Genomic DNA, 11,456 nt, shown 5'->3' with positions numbered 1-11,456 from the left:
CAAGGAACCTGGACTGCTAGCCTCCAGGTGAAAAGCTAGAGGATAACAGTACCTTTCCTGGGCTGGCAACTTTAACCAGGAAAGTAAGACTTGACAGTGGAGTTTAACGTGGGTCCTCCCTAGGTCATCTAAACCCAGGAGAGGGAGCAGACACCAATACAGCAGAACACCAACACCCACAGGGAAAACTTGGCAGGCTCCAAAGCCCACTTTGATAGCCAAAATGGTGAAACAGAAACAAAAGCCAAATGAAAGAACAAGAGACCTCCACCGAAGATGATATCAATGTGGAGCAGTTAGGCAAGTTGACAGAGCTAGAATTCAGAGCCATGATCTTGAGGAAGTTCAACAGCATGAGTAAGAACATAGAGATGTTGAAAATAAACCAATTAGAAATTAAAAACCACCAGGAAGAGATCAAGAGCAGCATATCACAAATAAAGACCACATTGGAAGGTCTAAAGAGCAGAGTAGAGGAAGCTGAGGACCGGATCAGCAAATAAGAAGACAGGGTAGAAAAAATCAACCAATCAGAAAACCAAAGGGAAAAAACGATTAAAAAACAGAAAGACAGCTTAAGAGAACTGTAGGAGAACTGAAAACGTAATAATATTCGCATCATAGGAGTCCCTGAAGAAGAAAAAAATGAGCAAGGGTTAGAGAATATATTTGAAGAAATAGTGACAGAAAACTTCCCTAATTTGGTGAAGGAAGAAGGCATTCAAGTTCAAGAAGCACAGAGAGCCCCAAGTAAGAAGAACCCAAACAGGCCCACACCAAGACACACAGTAATTAAAATGCCAAAAATTAAAGACAAAGAGAGAATCCTAAAAGCAGCAAGAGATAAGCAACAGGTTACCTACAAAGGAAACCCCATAAGGCTCTCAGCTGACTTCTCACAAGAAACACTACAGGCCCGAAGGGAATGGCATGAAGTAATCAAGGTCATGAAAAACAAGGATCTGAATCCAAGACTACTCTACCCAGCAAGGCTATCATTCAAAATAGAAGGTCAAATAAAGAGCTTCCCAGACAAAAAAAGGCTAAAGGAATACTTTAGCACCAAACCAGCACTACAAGAAATGTTAAAAGGACTGCTGTAATTAGTAGAAGTAATAGGAAGAAAAATATAACCAAACTAAACAAAAATGGCAATAAATAAGTACATATCAATAATCACCTTAAATGTAAATGGACTGAATGCTCTGATAAAAAGATACAGAGTAGCTGATTGGATAAGAAAGCATGACTCATCCATATGTTGCTTACAAGAGACCCACCTCACAACAAAAGACTCACATAGGTTGAAAGTGAAGGGATGGAAAAAATTTTTCCAAGCAAATGGAAAGCAAAAAAAAGCTGGGGTAGCAATTCTCATATCTGATCAAATGTATCTGTAGATGAGAGCAATGAAGAGGGGAAGAGGTTGCAGGGTGAGAAACCCAGTTCTCAAAGGAGCAAGGACCTTAGCCAGAGGAATAATGTTACTAACTGACCATGAGGGACTTTCAGAGGAACTGTTGGGCTTAGTGGGCCGCTGACTCTCAGTATAGAAAAGGGGTGGAAGGAACTTCCTGAGACAAGAAGAGATGTCCTTGGAGCTGACCTTGGAATAAGAGCTTCAGAGAGCACAGTAGAAGGGTTTGGAAAGGAGAGGAGGGGTAGGGACTTGGGTGTGGGGCAAAGAAATACAGAACATCCTGGGGTGGTGATAATGCAGAGAAGAGGATGTGAAGAGGGGCCGTACACTTTGTGGTTGATCTATAGGAGGAGGGTGGACAAGGCCCAGGAGGAGGGTGGGCACTGGGTCAATGAAGAGAGGTCTTGGCTCACCAGGCGGTGAGTGGTGTGGTGGTGACTGCCCAGCAAGAGCTGAAGCCCTTGGAGGTATAGGGTCTCCCTATTTCTGGGCAAAGGTGGCCCAGGTGATGAAAGGGCTGCTTTTGAGCTCAGGCAGAAGGGGCCATGACAGCTAAGCCATAGCCTCTATGAAGTGGTCCCTGCTTCTTCCAGTACAAAAGTATGTCCCCTGTTGCCGCCGATTTATCAGCTTGTGATTCTCCCAGCAATGATACAACCTTGTAATGCCAACCTGCTCTGTATTGTCTGTCTACCCAACTAGGTTGGAAACATCCTGAGGGCAGGAACGATAGCTTTTGCTCCTCTCAAGGGCTGGCATGGCACCCAGTAGATATTTGTGGGTTGGTTAGTATCCTGACATCCTGTGCTTTCTTCCTCCTTCCACGTAGCTCTGTTAGTCAGGACAGAAAACCTAACTCAAACTAGTGTCAGCTCAGAGGTCACTGAAAGATATCACCAGGGCACCGTCTTTCTTTCTCCTCACTTTCTGTTGTCTCTTGTTTCTGCATGTTGATTCATTCTTGGTTCAGTTTTCTTTCTCACAGTGGCAAAGACAGCTACAACTCCAGACTTACCTTGTTACATTTTCAGATCAATCCCAGAGAATGTCTATTTCCTGAAAGCTCTGGCTACAATTCTCAGGGTGACCGTGATTGGTCAGAAGTGAGCTGTGGTCCCTCCCCTGAAACACTCTCTGCAGCCAGGGCTTGGGGTACTGTCCGCACATCTCTGATGGGATCATCAGGGCCCCGCTGGACCAGAGGGTCAGTGCTCATAAGGGAAGCAGAGCAGGAATTCGCTCCAATAGCTGACTCAGCCGTGAGAGGGGAGAGCAGCTGCTGAGATCCAGGGGTCCCCAGGAGGCTGTGTAAGGCAGAGAATGAAGAGGGAAGAATCTGCTCTCTTACTGAGTACCCAGTGTATGCTAAGCAGTAGGCTCTTTGCAGGTTCTGATCTCATTTATCCTCTCTACAATTCTGTAAGGCAAGTAGAGAGATTTTACGTTTGAAGAAGAGAAATCAAAGCTTGGATAGGTTAGGTAGAGGATGAAGGTAGAATTCAAATGGACGCTATCGGTCCTCAAAGGCCCTGTGTTTTCCTTTAACCAGGGTTTCTCAACCTCAGCACTATTGACATTTAGGATCAGCTAAGACTTCGCTGTGGGGCTGTCCTGTGCATGGCAGGATGTTTAGCAGCTTCCCTGGCCTCTACCCACTAGATGCCAGTAGCACCCCACCCAGTTGTGACAACCAAAAATATCTCCAGACATTGTTAAATGTCCCCTGGGGAATACAACTGTCCCTGTTGAGAACCAGGGCTCTAAACCAAGCAGCTGAGCTCATTCAAAGTTGTAGCGCCTAAAATCCATGCACCTGCAATGGGGAAACACCATCGGGGATCATAGCCTTTCATTTTCATCTGTGTTTGTGTGTTTTTTGAAAGCTGGTGCACGGACACGTGTGATCTCTCTAATCCAGTGAGAGACGGTAAGTGGTTTGTTATAGAAAATAATTTTTGGTGTCACTGGTTTACAGAAATGCTTCTTCATTTGGAAGGCCCTTCCAGGAATGGGTCTCAGAATCAGATAGGGCTTCTAATAGAAACTGGAAAGAAAAGATGGTAAATTGCATCGTGTTCAGCTCTGTCTGCCACAGTCTAGGTAAAATGAAATTCGGGAGGGTCTCTACTGTAACGTGTACACAGTTCTGCTTCTGAGAGCAGACGAGATCCCCTTTCTGTGTGGAGTGAAGGGTTAGCCAGGCCTGGCTGAGCAGAGCCTGGGGAGGAACTTGGCACAGCCCCTGCTGACTTCATCCCTCCTGCCAGTCTGAGCTGATTTGTGGGGCTGGGTTTGGTGCCAGGGACAGGGTGGGAAAGGGGAAGTAAATTCAAACAAAAGAATGCCCCTGAAGTGTCTGAAAAGAGTTTTTTAGCACCATTCTTTCCGTGCTCTCAACCAGACGGAAGGTGCAAAAATTTCAAAAGCAGCCACAACCACTTTGGAGAAGGGGATAGTGTATCCAGCACAGAGATATTATCACATCTATTTGTTGGACAAAGGGCTTCATTGTATCACAAAATAAAACATGTTTCTCCTTCCATTTCCTGCTTTGTGACGAATCTTCGCAGCCTGGAAACTTGGCAAGGGTTGTTTGTAGACAAGAGCCTTCCAAAATATCTGATTGAAAGGGTTTTCAGATTGTTTTCCTGGCCTGCTGTGCAATTTGCAAACAATCTTTTTTTTTTTTTTTTTGTCAGTTGTGGGTGGGAGGGATTGGCAAAATATTTGAAACTCATTTTTAACGTTTATAGAGAAACCTCCTCCAAGCCTGTTCGTTCCCACCACCAGTAGCAGCGGAATTTCTTGCTCACATCCCACATATCTTAGAGGGTCCGGTTCCAGGGTTACCACCTGCTCCTCCTTCTCCCTCCCAGTCAGGATACCTCATGCACATACCTTCCAATGTCCTGATGAATTCTAATGCTTAAATCCTTTATATATTCAGAGTTCCATTAGATTCTTGGGTTTCTCAGGAAGTAAACACTACATGATCTGAAGGTGGAATTAATTCTCCTCAGTAAAAATCTAGAAATTCTCCCCAGTCAAGAAATCCAGGGTCAGCATAGAAAGCCAATTTCTCATGAGTCTAAAACAGGAGAGCTTATTGCAAAGGGTTACATATTGCATGATTTTATTTACATAACATCCTCAAAATGACAAAATTATAGAGATGGGGAGCTGATTAGTGGTTTCCAGGGATTAGGTAAGGGAGGAAGGGTGTGACTATCAAGTGTAGGGAATTCCTTTGTGGTGACAGAGTTCTATATATCTTGATAATGGTGGTGGTTACACAAGTCTACCCATGGGATAGAATGTCACAGGATTACATACCAAAAAGAGAGGCTATGCAAAAATTGATGAAATCTGAGGAAGGTCTGTTGTCTGGTTAATTGCATGGTGCCAATGTCGATTTCCTGGTTTTGATTATGTGCTGTAGATATATACGATTGTATATATAAGATGTTGGGAGAAGCTCAGTGGTGGGTACACAGAACCTCCCTGTACTATTTTTACAACTTCTTGTGAGTCTGTAATTATTTAAAAATAAAAAGTTAAAAAGATTAAAAAAAACAAAACCCCAAATTGCACAGTTTTATAGCATCTAGCATGGCAGAGATGAGATGATTAGGTGATTAAGAAATGAGCCAATTGAATTGCTGAAAGAACCAAAGTTCTTTTGAATTATATTAATGGAAGTTTAAAAGAATAATGACAATAGATGACATTTTTGAGTATTTAATATGTCAGGAATTGTGTAAGCATTTTACGTATCATCTCATTTAATCCTCATAAGAACTTTATGGAAAAAAAAATTGTTCCTTTAAAAGGTAATTCTATACTTTTCAATTGTGTTCGCAGCCACTGTCGCTCGCTCTCTAACGCCTGTGCCGCCTCCAGCTCGCCGAGCTCCAGCAGAAGGAGAAGGGGGTCAGTAAAGAGGTCTCTATACCATGTCTCATTCCAGCAGACTGTCCGCAAATCCAATGGTGGTAAAACACCAAGGAAACAACTGGCTACCAAAGTGGCTCGCAAGAGTGCGCCCTCTGCTGGAGGGGTGAAGAAACCTCACCGTTACAGGCTTGGTACCGCGGCATTTTGTGAAATGAGACGTTATCAGAAGTCCACTGAACTGATTCGCGAACTTCCCTTCCAGCGTCTGGTGCGAGAAATTGCTCAGGACTTCAAAACAGATCTGCGCTTCCAGAGTGCAGCTGTTGGTGCTTTGCAGGAGGCAAGTGAGGCCCATCTGGTTGGCCTTCTTGAAGACACCAACCTGTGTGCTATCCATGCCAAACATGTAACAATTATGCCAAAAGACATCCAGCTAGCACGCTGCATACGTGGAGAACGTGCTTAAGAATCCACTGTGATGGGAAACATTTCATTCTTTTTTAAAAAAATCTCTTCTTCCTGTTATTGGTAGTCCTGAACGTTGGACAGATTTTTTTCCATGGGGTCAAAAGGTACCTAAGTATATGACTGCAAGTTGAAAATAGGGGACAGAAATCAGGTATTGGCAGTTTTGCCATTTTCATTTGTATGTGAATTTTTAAAATATAAATGCGGGGACATAAGGCATTAATGCAGGTCAAAGTGTTTCGGTGAACAAGTTTCAGCAGTTCAATTTTATAACAATATAAATAAACCTGTTAAATATTTCTGGGGGAAAAAAGGTAATTCTATTTATTTGGTAAGAGTGCAAAGAAAAAAAATTATTAATGACAAAAAAGCATTAATAGTTAACACTGGACGGCAGGAAGAGCGACGCTGTCTTGGGAGTGGGCATGGGGGTGTGGAGACACAACAGGGTATAGGTGGGTATTTGTTCTAATTTTAATTTTAAAATTGCATATACGTGTGTGTGTGTGTGTGTGTGTGCGTGTGCGCACTATCATTTATATATGGTAAATCCGATGGGGAAAATATGTAAATATCAAAACAAAACAAAACAGAACCAAGGGTTATTGATGGAGTAATAGGAGTCATTTCAGTGACAAGGGCAGACCAACAGAGAATCGTTCCCAGAGGGACACCTGGACCACATCTCTGGGTCTCTGTGACTGCTGGTGAGAAAGCTTCCAGCCTCTACAAAGGGGCCCCCAGCATAAACTATTACTCTGTCTTCCAAATGAGTAGTGCTGTGGGGGAAATGGAAATGCTTTTCTGTGTAAATTCTGATGGCAGATCAGTGATTCATTCATTCCTTATCATCCCCTGGCTGCACGTGGACATACGGTCAGATCTGTGGCCTGCACTGACGAAGGGAGCCGAGCATTCATTCCCACTTTTCCCATTGCAGCATCTTTAGGATGTGGAGAGAAGAGGGAGCCTGGAGCATGAATTGCAAGAGCTAACTTTGGGAGCACTGGGCCAGCCACTACATTTTGCAGATGGAGAAAATAAGGCGTGGAGAAGGTAGGACTTATTCCAGGTTTCACAGCTACTGAGTGGACTGGATCCCAGGGCTCCAGACTCAGGACCCTCTGCCATTCATGGTATTCACTGAGATTCTCCGTAAGGGTTTAAGGGCACTCACAGAGATGTGCACAAAACAGTCAACACACACACACACACACACACGGGCAATGGGAGAATAAACCAGGAAGTGAGGTTTTTGCTCAGAGTGGATTTTAAGTTCTTTTACCAATGCCATGTCATTTTATCTGCATTCTTTGAATGGATGTGTGTTCTACGGACAGGACTCAATGACTTGGAACAAAATGGAAATCTGGAGATAGTTGATCTTAACTTCTTTTCTTTTTAATTATAGAAAGAAGTAATATATGAATACTCGTTCCCTATAAAAATTCAAACAGCACAGATGGATGTAGAGTAAGAAGCCAAAGCACAATCCCCTTCCTTTCCCAACGCTGTTCTCCTCCCTGCCGGTGCCCACTGCTAACCCTTTGGTTTGTATCATTCAGACCTTTTTCTGTACACTGATATGTAGATATAAAACATACATATATGTAGTTTTAATAAGATAAGTGAATCTAGCTATCCATCTGCATTATTATGTGATTTGTTCTTCTCGTAACAAAGCATCTAAAAAATCTTTCCTCTGGTACACATGGCTCTGCCTCCACTGTCTTAGTGACTGCATTGTAGCACAATGGATGTAACCATTCTAGTGATGGACAGAGCCTGAATCCAAATGAACAAGGATCCGCAAATATCCTGGTACACATGGCTTGGCTTGGGCCATCTGTCTGAGCACTTGGTAGGGTCTGTTTCCCAGAAGTGGAAGAGCCCAGTGTCTGCACACTTGACTAGATACTTTCAAGGTGGCCACCCAAATCCTATACATTAGTTTTCCACCCCTGCCCCCATATCTACAGTTTTGCTTTCTGCAGTTTCAGTTACCCGTGGTCAACTGCAGCCTGAAAATATTAAAAATGAAAATCCCCCCAATAAACAATTCATAAGTTTTAAATTGGGTGCCGTCGTAGTGGTGCGGTGAAATTTCACACTGTAGCTGCCTGTCCGTTAGTCACTTGGTAGAGTCTCAGTTATCAGATAGATTGTCGTAGTATCGCAGGGCTTGCATTCAAGGAACTTTTATTTTACATTATAATGGCCCCAAAGCACAAGAGTAGTGAGGCTGGCAATTTGGAAATGCCAAAGGGAAGCTATAAGTAAAGTGCTTCCTTTAAGCAAAAAGGTAAAAGTTCTGGACTAAATAAGGACAGAAAATGCTGAGGTTGCAAAGATCTCTGGTAAGAATGAATCTTCTATCCAAGGAATTGTGAAGAAGGAAAAAGAAATTCATACCAGTTTTGCTGAGGCAAAGAAAGAGACCACATTCACATAAATTTTATCACAGTATATTGTTATAATTGTTCTATTCTATCATTAGTTATTGTTGTTCATCTCTTACTGTGCCTAATTTATGAAGTAAACTTTGTGGTATCTGTAGGGTTCAGTATTATCAGGGGTTTCAGGCGTCCACTGGGGTCTTGGAACGTATCCCCCGGAGATAAGGGGGAGCTGCCGTCCTAGAAGATCATGGCCAAGGAGCAGATGTCCTTGGTGGCTTCCTCTGAGTGTTAATCCCCAAGAGGGAGCCATATGGCCACTTGCTTTTGATCACATTTCTAATAGCTGCTCCATTTCCTCAAGCGCTGTTGTAAAATATTTCACTTGATTGCTACAGGAGGTCTGCTGCTCTAGGAACCGGGCCTTCTCATCTTCTTTCATCTGCAACGTTACTGTCAAGACCTGTAACTCCTCCATCTGCTTTTGGGCTGTTTCGTGAAAAAGCTTCAGTTCATCTCGCAACATTTCTAACAGCCGCACGGAGCCCAGGCGATCTGTGCTGCAGTCTTGCTGTGTGCCAGGGTCTCACAGCCTGGGTTGAGGCCCGTGCTCTCCGAACTGCCAAACAGTTGCCCTGAAACCTCTCCAGCTCCTCCAGTTTTTGGGTCAGGTCCTCTCGTTCTCCCTGAGTTTCAGTACCTTCTGGTGCAACGGCTTGTTGACGGCTCTAGGAGCTGGCTCCTGCCCCCGAGCTCTTCTGCTGCCTGCTTCCCCAGTGGTCTGGAGCCCTCTTTGAAGTTCCTCTGACGGCAGCACCTGCAGCTTCCACCTGCCATTCTCTTGTCTTGGTTTGATGATTTTCATAACATCATTCTCTGAAACTCCTGGATGAACTTGCAACCAAGGCATATGCCCTTGACTGAGAATCGAACCTCTGACCCTTTGTTCCATGGGCCGCCGATGCTCTAACTGATGAGCCAAACCAGCCAGGGCTTAATGTGTTTTATTATTGCTTTTCTTTTTTTTTTAGAGAGAGAGGAAGGGAGAGAGAGAGAGAGAAATATCGATGAAAGAGAAACATCAGTCAGCTGCCTCCTGCACGCCCCTACTGGGGATCGAGCCTGCAACTCGGGGCTGTGCCCTGAGCAGGAATTGAACTGGGGACCTCTTGGTGCATGGGATGATGCCCCAACCAACTCAGCCACAACTTTCGGGCCAGAATCTCATCAATTTCTAAGGACAGGTCCCACACTGGTAGTGAATGGGCTAGATCTGGCATTCAGAAGAATTTTGTTTGGCTCCCAGAACTTTTGAGTTTTAACAATAATTACATGTGACATGAAATCTGAATTTCTAGTTTCTCTGGGATATCAGATCTGGAAATACTGAGTAAGAAAGCAGTGCTGTATTTCTGGACAGAAGCTACCTCCTTCTCGCAGGCCTTTGCCCTTCAGTGTTGGGGTGCTTAGCACTTCAGCTGCATCACTGCCTGCCCTCCCTGCCTGTTTACTGTGGTGTTAGTGTGTGTGGACGCGAAAGATGGATGACCCTGTCGTCTGTTTGTGAGTATGAGAAGGTGCTTCCGAATTTTTGTTTCTTCCACTTTTATCTCCCAAAATTCAAGTATAAGTTGCATTACTGTAATCTCCTTTGCATGTATAGTCATTATGGTGATGACTAGAATCCCTTTGAATGCTACAAAATAGTACAGCTTAAGTTGAGCATTACATCCCAAATCTCATATTTAAGCATCCATCTGTCACACGAAGAAAGATGGGAGAAAAGTTAATTAACTGTTTAATCAGGGAACAAATATCACTACCTTGCACTCAGTCTGATAAACAAGACTTTACTTCAGTGTGGACTTAATGTTCACTCTACTCAGGACTCACGAATGGATTTGTTCCTGGGGAAGACCTTTCTTTACCAGAACCCTTTCTGGAAAAGAACTTGGATTTTGGCGTGGAGCCATCCCCTTGTGGTTCCTGAGTGGAAACACTGCTCTTTTCTGCAACCCTGATAAATCATTTGATTTAGGAGAGCCATCCGTGAAAATAGTGGCTGTTGCCTTTGCTGGGTTGGTGGCATATTAACGTGACTGCTTGCCAAGTGACCGAAAGGGTAAGAGGAAGAGAAGAAAAAATCCCATATTTACTGAACACTTAACACCAGAGCAGAATAACCCAAATCTATTGTCATTGGCAATATGGCAGAAGGGAATGTCTCACAATTAAAAAAAATAAAATAAGGTTTCAAGGTTAAAGAACATAGGAAGGGATTACAAGGGAATTTATGAAAACTCTTCCTCTAGAGATGTTTGATTAAAACAACAGCAGCAAGGCTTTCTAGATAGGAGGAAATTATTCCACCTTTGGACGGAGGCAGAGGTGGGAGGTAAGAAAGGCCAATGAAAATGTTGTGGCCTTTTGAAATCTTCATTAGGAGCTTTAAAAGCTGCTGCTTATTTTGATCAGTGGCAGACAGAAGACCTATAGCAGAAGGCCTTAGACCCGTAGGAGAAGGCCTTAACAGAATTGGCTTGGATTTGGGTGTGCATGGGATGGTTATTATTTACTGCAGCTGATGGGCGTTTACCATTAGAATTGTGTTCTTATGAGGTTAATGAATGTTGACACCCATCCATGTTTTCCGATTATTCCTTTGGCCCTGTCCAGCATAATGTAAATCACAAAGAGGACTGTCCACCTCATAGCCAAAGTGCTACATAGCAATTGTTCTGGCTTCTGACTTTTATGTATCGGTTTCAAATTTTAGGAAAGTTATTCAAAGATGAGAGAGTAATACGACTTTCCCCACATCCCATGAGTCAGCCTCCCCCTTAGTAGCCATGTGAATCTTCTTCTCCTTTGAAGAATATAATCCAGTCCTTTACATCTGATGACTGACGCCTGTCCCACGCGGCAGATGCTGTGATGTATCTGCCACAACCTTCTTCAGAAATGAAGGGCTTCACGACCTCAGTCTGTGAGCATGTGAACAGAGACCCCAGCTGCCAGCCCCGGACTGGGTTTGTTGGCAGAAGAAAGCCTCACCCGAAGTCACCGTCCTTCTAGGGGCAACACATTTCCTACCCACTGACGGATCCAAGGAGGGATAGACAGACTGGCACGAGATCACCCTCGCTTCCCACACCGACGGCAGAGTTTCAAGGTCTTCAAGATTACCCTTGGTTTCCCTACTTCACTAGAAGGACTCACACAACTCACTCGAGGCTGTTATGCCCATGTTTATAGTTTATTATAGTAAAAGGATGCAA

At 43.8% G+C, this 11,456-nt stretch overlaps 1 pseudogene; it reads right to left on the bottom strand.

The window, feature by feature from the left end:
• Positions 1-8,509: 8,509 nt before the first annotated feature.
• Positions 8,510-9,088, bottom strand: LOC118630538 (annotated as a pseudogene).
• Between the last annotated feature and the right edge of the window lie 2,368 nt (positions 9,089-11,456).

This window comes from Molossus molossus, unplaced genomic scaffold (assembly GCF_014108415.1).
Source record: "Molossus molossus isolate mMolMol1 unplaced genomic scaffold, mMolMol1.p scaffold_m16_p_15, whole genome shotgun sequence".
Classification (NCBI taxonomy): Eukaryota; Metazoa; Chordata; class Mammalia; order Chiroptera; family Molossidae; genus Molossus; species Molossus molossus.
This window is presented reverse-complemented; position numbering and strand designations above follow the sequence as displayed.